This window comes from Ailuropoda melanoleuca, chromosome 11 (assembly GCF_002007445.2).
Source record: "Ailuropoda melanoleuca isolate Jingjing chromosome 11, ASM200744v2, whole genome shotgun sequence".
NCBI lineage: Eukaryota > Metazoa > Chordata > Mammalia > Carnivora > Ursidae > Ailuropoda > Ailuropoda melanoleuca.
The window spans coordinates 101,659,822-101,668,240 of NC_048228.1; the positions used below are offsets into that span (position 1 = coordinate 101,659,822).

Here is an 8,419-nt window from a genome sequence, read left to right on the forward strand (position 1 = left end):
TTTAATATATATTTATATTACTATATTTAAAATATATATTTATATTAATATATTTAAAATATATATTATATATATTATAAAGACATAAAAAATAAAAAAATATATATATATAAACCTAGGCAGGCTGGCTTCAGATTGTAGGCTCTTAACTACTAGCTATATTGCCTCTCATGAATTACTAAGATGAGTCATGCCAGGAAGTTCTTGGGCTCCAAATCACCATCCTCCACTTGGGTTTTGTCCTATGTCCAGGTCATATACAGTCCCAGATCTCATTCTTCTCTTCAGACTCTCCACTTCTCCAAACCAAGTTTGACCACTTCCATTTTGGTGTCACTGTGGTTCCTGTCAATCATTTCTATTTTTAACCACTTCACTCTGGCACTTTTTTTTATTAGTAAAATGTCATAATTTATTGAAATACAGCTTATATTCAAAGAAATAGAAAGATCTTGCGTGTACAGTTTAATTGGTTTTGACAATTGCATACAAACTGTATAAACCACACCTCTCTCAGATACAGAACTTTTCCATGTTCAGGAAATTCCCTCATGTCCCCTTCTAGCCAATTCCTGCACATCCTTTTCCTCCAAACCAGCCACTGTTCTGGTTTTTTTCACTGTTAGCTTAGCTTTGCCTAAGAACGTCCTATAAATGGAATCATGTAGTATGTAACTTCGTGTTGCATGTCAATAGCTTATGATTTTACTGGTCATATTCCATGATATAAATATATTGAAATTTGTTTGGTCAATAAATACCCTGACATTTGTTCATTAATTTTTCTGAGGGGACCCTTGTGTTCCTCTTTTCAGATTTTGACTCTCATGAATAAAGAACTCTGAACATTCTTGGACCAATATTTTTGTGGACACAGAACATGTTTTCATTTCTCTCAGATAAATACAAAGAAGTGGAATTCATGGATCAGAGAGTAAAAGTATGCTTAATTTTATTTAAAAAAATTGCCAAGCCATTTTGGTTGTACCATTTTATAATGGTTGTACCATTTTATACTCTCACCACCAATGGATGAGAGTTCCATTGCTTCTTATCCTACTGCCACTTGGTATTTTCAGTCTTGAATTTTAGTCATTTTAGTGGGTGGCTAGTAGTATCTCTACGTGGTTTTAACCTGCATTTTCCTGCTGACTAAAGATGTTGAACACTTGGTCCTGTGCTTTTTGGCTATTCATCTATCTTCTTTCATGAGATGTCTGTTCAAGGATTTTGCTTTCCGCCCACCTCTATTATTTCTATATAGATTTCTTGGCTTTTAATTTTTGAATTGAAAGTGCTTATAGATTATGGATATAATCCCTTGTTTGATTTATACTGCAAATATTTTCTCCCATTGTGTGGCCTGTCTGGTCATTTTCTTAATGGTGTCTTTTGATGAATAGAAGACCGATTTTGATAAAATCCAATTGATCAATTTTTTTTTCGTTAATAGTACTTTCTTGGTTCTGAAAATCTTTACCTACACCAAGGCCATGAAGGTGACTTTCAATACTTTATAGTTTGCATTTTACCTTAAGTCTATAATGTATTTTTGAGTTATTTTTTGTGTGTTGTATGACGTAAGAGTTTATACCTTCTTTCCCTCTATATCTAGTTATTTTGGCAAAATTGATTGGAAAAACTTTCTTACATTGAATTGCTTTGAGTATTTTGTCAAACCTTAACTGACTGAAAAAGTAAGAGTATACAACTTGCTTGTTCCTATCCTTAGGGGAAAATTTGTACATTGATTGATTTGTGGATATTAAGTCAACGTTGCATTTCTCAGATGAACCCCTCTGAATCGCGATGCATTGCCTTTTTTAATATACTGCAGAATTTAAATGGCTAATATTTTTAAATTATTTTTTCTATTATATTCATGTGTAATGCTGGTCATTAGTTCTCTTTTAATGCTTTTGAACGATGTTGGGATTGTGGTTGTACTGTGCTCATAAAATAAGTGTGCAAGACTGAATTTTTATTTTTTGATAGAATTCACTAGTGTCTCTATTTGACTCAGAGCTTTTTTCATGGTACGCTTTGTATTTTATTTTTTTAATTTATATTTTTAAAATTTATTTATTTGAGAGAGAGAGAAAGCACATGCGAGCCGGGGGAGGTGCAGAGGGAGAGGGACAAGCAGACTCCATGCTGAGTGCAGATCCTGACGAGGGGCTTGATCTCACAACCCTGAGATCGTGACCAGAGCCAAATCAAGAGTCGGACGCTCAACCAACTGAGCCACCCAGGAGCCCCTTCATGGTGTGCTTTTTAAATACTAATTTGATTTTATTAATAAATATAAGGCTACTCAGATTTTCTATTTCTTCTTGGATCTGTAAAACCTATGGTAATACTCTTTCTTTCCTGATACTAACAATTTCTGTTTTCTGTTTGTTTTTTAATTTAGTCAAAGTAGAGACTTATCAATATTCTTAAACTTTTCAAAGAACCAGTATTTAATTTTATTGATTTCCTCTATATTTTCTATTTTATTGGTTTGTATTATTTTACATTATTTCTTCCTTCTACTGACTTTAGGCTTAATTTCCTCTTCCTTTTCTGGCTTCTGTGATGGAAGCTTAGATCCTTGACTTTAAGCATTTATTCTTTTCTAATATAAGTAAATAGAGCTATAAAATTTCCTCTAAGCGGTGCTTTAGTTGCCTCCCAATGCATAGTTTAGACGTCTTAATTATCATTCCACTGAAAATGTTTTCTAATTTTGCCAGTTGTAATTCTTTGACTGAAACCAAGAGTCAGGTGCTTACCTGACTGCACCACCCAGGTACCCCTATATCCCCTTTATTTCTGAAGTGTATTTGTGCTCGATAAAGAACTCCAGTTTTAAAAAATGTTAAGCAATTCAAACATGTTTTATTGCCTTCTGGTTAACACTGTTTCTGATGACAGCCCAGCAGCGATGTTTACTGTTCCCTTGCAGATAATGGATCCCCTTTCTACAGCTGCTTCTAGGATGTTCTTTTCACCTTTCTTTCTTTCTTTCTTTCTTTCTTTCTTCCTTTCTTTCTTTCTTTTTATTGGGCAATTTTGTTATGATATGCCTAGATGTATTTATCCTTCTTTGTGTCCAATAATATTCTTGGCTTATCTTTTTTCATCAAATTTGGAAAATATGTGACCAAATATCTTCATTTTTTAATGTTTTATTGCCTTCTGGTTAACACTGTTTCTGATGACAGCCCAGCAGCGATGTTTACTGTTCCCTTGCAGATAATGGATCCCCTTTCTACAGCTGCTTCTAGGATGTTCTTTTCACCTTTCTTTCTTTCTTTCTTTCTTTCTTTCTTCCTTTCTTTCTTTCTTTTTATTGGGCAATTTTGTTATGATATGCCTAGATGTATTTATCCTTCTTTGTGTCCAATAATATTCTTGGCTTATCTTTTTTCATCAAATTTGGAAAATATGTGACCAAATATCTTCATTTTTTAAAATTCAATTAGCCAACATATAGTACATCATTAGTTTCAGATGTAGTGTTCAATAATTTATCAGTTGTGTATAAGACCCAGTGCTCATCACATCATGTGCCCTCCTTAATGCCCATCACCCAGTTATGCCATCTCCCCACTCATCTCTCCTCTAGCAACCTTCAGTTTGTTTCCTATAGTTAAGAGTCTCTCATGGTTTGTCTCCCTCTCTGATGGCTTCCCATTCAGTTTTCCCTCTCTTTCCCTATGATCCTCTGCTCTGTTTCTTATATTCCACATATGAGTGAAACCATATAAAATTGTCTTTCTCTGATCGACTTATCTTGCTCAGCATAATTCCCTCCAGTTCCATCCATGTTAATGTAAATGGTAAGCATTCAGCATTTCTGATGGCTGAGTAATATTCCATTGTATATATATACACATCTTCTTTATCCATTCATCTTTCGATAGATATCTTGGCCCTTTCCACAGTTTGGCTATTGTGGACATTGCTGCTATAAACAGTGGGGCGCAAATGCCTCTTCAGATCACTACATTTGTATTTTTGGGTTAAATACCTTGTAGTGCAATTGCTGAGTCGAAGGATAGCTCTATTTTTAACTTTTTGAGGAACCTTCATACTGTTTTTCAGAGTGGCTGCACCAGTTTGAATTCCCACCAACAGTGTAAGAGGGTTCCCCTTTCTCCTCATCCTCGCCAACATTTGTTGTTCCCTGTCTTGTTAATTTTAGCCGTTCTGACTCGTGCGAGGTGGTATCTCATTGTGGCTTTGATTTGTATTTCCCTGATGCTGAGTGATGTGGGGCATTTTTTCATGTGTCTGTTGGGCCAAATATCTTCATTTAGGGGGCCAAATTTTTTGGCCAACGTTCTCTGACCTCCTTTCTTGGGGGCTCCCATGACACACCTCTTTGACACTTGTCCTTGTGTCACCAAGGCTCTGCTCATTTTTTCAGGCTTTTCTTTTTCTGTGTTTTGCTTCCATTTGAATTGTTTCTGTTGCCCTTTCTCCAAGACTCTTTTTTCTCCAGAAGTGTCCAATTTGTTATGAAACCATTCTATTGAATTGTTTACTTCAGATATTATAATTTTATTTTCGGGTTTAGTGTTTTTATTTAGTTGTTTTTTTCAATTTCCATTTATTTTATGTTCTCTTTTCTATGTTTTGCCACATCATGCTTTCCTTAAATATTTTGAACATATTTTATAATAATTATTTTAAAGTCCTCATCTTTTAAATCCAAGCTTGCTAAATAGATGTAGACATGCTGCTTCTACTGACTAGTCTTTCTCCTGCTTGTGGGTCACATTTTCCTACTCCTCTGCATTTCTAGTAACCTTTTCCTTCATACTAGAGATTTTGAATTCTACAGAGTTGAATGCCTGGATTTTGTGTTCCGTTAGCATTGCTGACTTTTGGTCTGGTAGTCAGTTAAAGTACTTGTGGATCTCCCTGAATTTTCTTGAGGACTTTTTAAAGCTTTGTTAGAATGAGTGAGGGGAGTCTTTACTTTACTGTTAGGGGAGCACCCCATCCTCATGCATGACCTTTCCAGTATCTCAGCTGAAGGCCTGGCTTGTTTAGCAAGTTCTCTCCACTTGGTGTGGCTGGAGCTCTCATATCATCTAAGTCTTTTCTGTCCCTGAAATCTCTTCTGCTCATAAATCCCTGGCCATATTTCTTGCCAGGTGTTATGGGTTGAAATGTGTCATTTCCCGCCCCTGCCCCATTCCTGTGTTGAACTGCTAACCCTCGATACCACATAATGTGACCTTAGCTGGAAGTAGGATCATTGCAGATATAATTAGCTAAGTTAAGATGAGGTCCTACTGGAGTAGGGGGGAATCCCAATCCAACATGACTAGTGTCCTTATTCAAAGGGGAAATTTGGACACAGACGTGCACAGGGAGAATGACAAGAGACCATGAGGGCAGAAATCGGGGTGAAAGGTTTCCAAGCCAAGGAATGCCAAAGGTGACCAGCAACCATCAGAAGCCAGGGGAGAGGCATGGAACAGATCCTTTCCTTCTATAGCCCTCAACCCTGACCACAACTTGATCTTGGCCTCGCAGCTTCCGGAATTGTGAGACAGATTTCTGTTGTTTAAGACACACGGTCCGTGGTACTTCCTGACAGCAAACCTAGGAAACTAACATATCAGACCTCACAAAATTGCCCTATGATATATATGCAGCTTACTAATTGGCCCCAGACTCGGGGACCCCTCAGAATATTTCTGGATCTCTTTCCTGGCACAGTGTCCTGCTCACTGGCATTGTGTGTCCTGCATTCCTACAACCTTATTTGTCCTTTCCATCTCTGCCTGCTCAGCTCAGCAAGACCACGCTCTGCTCGGGCTTCACTTCTCTGCACGGCAGGCCAGAAAATTCTTCCAGCAAGGAAGCTGTGCAACATGAGCCCCTCCTTGCATGTCCTTCATCCATCTCAGGTCACACAGCATTCCACTGCCTGTTGTGCAATGTCTGAATTATTTCATGTGTTTCATACTGTTTTCAAAATTTGGGATCAGAGGGTAGTCCTGTAACAGTTACTCTGTCATGATTATCTGGTATAATTACTTCTTTATACGGATAACTATATGAGAAATCATAACTTATGTTCTCCTCTTCCCTCTTTCAACATTGTCCGACACAGGAAACACGCATTCATTCAATCCATTCTGTGTTCCTTCTTCCTGCCCTTGACTAAACTAGGCACTTGGAGAAGAAAATGATATCCATTCTTTTCAAGGGGGAGTGCAGACAAGAAAAATTGCTACTGAAATACAGTTTAATAAACATCTTAAGAAGGTAGGACAGGGCATTATGGGAACACCAAAAAGAAGTGCTTACTGCCACTTGGTACTCAGCAAGTGCTCGACAAATGCTTGTCAAATTCAAGAGGGAACTCCATATGTGTTCGGCAAGATTTCCAAAATACTTTGTTAATTCATTTAAGAAATATGTACTTAATACCTACTACTTAATAAGCCCTGTTCCAAGAGTATGGAAAGTAGCTGCAAACACGAGAGCCCAAAGTGTTTTCTAAACAAATCCATAGATGCAAAATGCCTTATTAATCAATTCCCTCCATAGATATTTATTAAGTGACTTCTATGTTGTAGGCACAGTTCTAAAAAATCTTACCTACTCTCTAAAGCAAGTAGTGAACATAATCTATCACTAGTATTATTTGGAAGCAGAATTTTAAGACCTGAGCTCTGAATTAGGCATAAACATGTAATCGATATGGTAGATTTCCGATAATGTGAGGCAGACTGCCCTGGGGAATCTTCCAAAGGGGTGATCAGGACCCAGTTCCATGATTCTTGTAGTCTGTCTTCTGCTTTGAGAACATAAAATGTTCAAGAAAATGGAAAGCAAGAAAGCTGGGGGCTTTTCTATGTAGAGTTTCTCTTATGTGCCAATTCCAATCCTATCCTGGTCATGAGTGAAGGGGTGAGGGCGCTATGTCTTTCTCACGCTTGGAGGCTTGTTCCAATGACAGCCCTCATAAAGCTTTACTTATGGTCTCTGCAGTTGGTGGACACCAAGGACCCAGGCATACTATCACCTCAGAAAAGCAAGAGCAACCTTCCCGGGCCAGAGAGTAGACTACAGTGCCTGGCAAGTAACCAGAGGAGGAAAAAATACAAGAGTGTGTTTCACGGACCAGATGGTGACAGAGCCAGCCTGGAGCCATTTCAAGTCCTGCCCAAGTAGACTGCCTGGCAGTGCTTTTGGACTCATGTGGAGCAATGGATGTGGACCTCATCTTTGAGGAATCTAGGGTGGGTGAAGCAGCCAGGTGAAGGCAAGGCATTGCCCATGTCAGAGGAGTTGTAGCTGGAGGGACCAGCAGAGAATATTCCAAACAACTTTGAAAGCATCTACGAGGAAAGAGCTACTGCTGTCCAATTGCCAGGTCCAGAGAGCATGAATCCATTCACTCCAGCAGAAACTGCCTTTTCTCCTCCTCTTCTCCTTGGCAGCCCATCCTCTCTGACTTTTATGAGGTGTGGAGCAGCCGCTAGTGAGTGGGGGTGGAAATGGAAGAGAAAGAGGACAGAAGCCAAACATAGCCTTCTCTAAGGACAGCCTTCCACCTAGCCTGAGGTGATGTTGGGATGGGAGGAGTCTAGCCTTGAAGGAACATTGAGATGTGACTAGGACCTTGGGGGAGACACTTCTAGTAACTGAATTGAGATTGTGTTTTGTGATTTAATATGGTTGTAGAACTACAGGAACTAAATGAAAAATTATGGTTCCTAACAATCTTTCATCTTCCTCCTCTGAATAAATTTGGACAAGACCCTAAGAGACAAAGATTCAATGTTTTTGATTACGTCGGGTGAGTTGTGTTTGTCTGATTAACTGGCTGCACTTTGAAATTTTTCTTTAGCTACAGATAGAGATTTCATGCGTTTCTTCTCCAATCCTCAACCAGATCAGCTCTGTCAATATTATCCACACAAATGTTAAGGTCTCGGCCCTTGGAAGATCAAGGATTTTACAGTCTGTCTGCCAGAGTCGTCAAGAGACTCAAGTCTGAGTGTTGAGGAATCTGGGTGTCAAGGAATTTCTTTTTCTGCTCTAAGACTTTGTCAGAGATCTTGGGAGGTGTCAACTGAATGGCTTGAGAAATTCCCTTTCAATGTTTGCACATTTCATTCCCCAACGGCAGGGGTGGGGAAAGGGGCAATAACTAAAAAGCCCACTAACAATGATAGACAGATGGGCATAGGGGCTACACCAGAAGCGACTTTTTGGTGACTCGTGTTGGAGGAGCTGCCTGTCCCGGCTATTTCTTGGGTAACTTTCCCCAGTCAGTTCCACTTGGAAAGACAAACAGCATTAAAACTAAAGAAAGTTCCACAGCTGACTCTATGGCATTAGAATTATCACCCAACAAAATCGTGGTCTGTAGCCAAAGGACACCTTGTCACAGTGTCAGAGCAAG

At 38.7% G+C, this 8,419-nt stretch overlaps 1 long non-coding RNA gene across 2 annotated transcripts in view; it reads left to right on the plus strand.

Moving 5' to 3' along the window:
• Positions 1-7,768, plus strand: part of LOC109489590 — a 42,044-nt gene extending 34,276 nt beyond the window's left edge. For both annotated transcript variants that reach the window (XR_002142620.2, XR_004628655.1), the window contains exons 2-3: positions 816-940; positions 7,000-7,768. This is a non-coding gene — a long non-coding RNA (uncharacterized LOC109489590). The remainder of the gene's footprint in view (positions 1-815; positions 941-6,999) is intronic.
• The last annotated feature ends 651 nt before the right edge of the window (positions 7,769-8,419 follow it).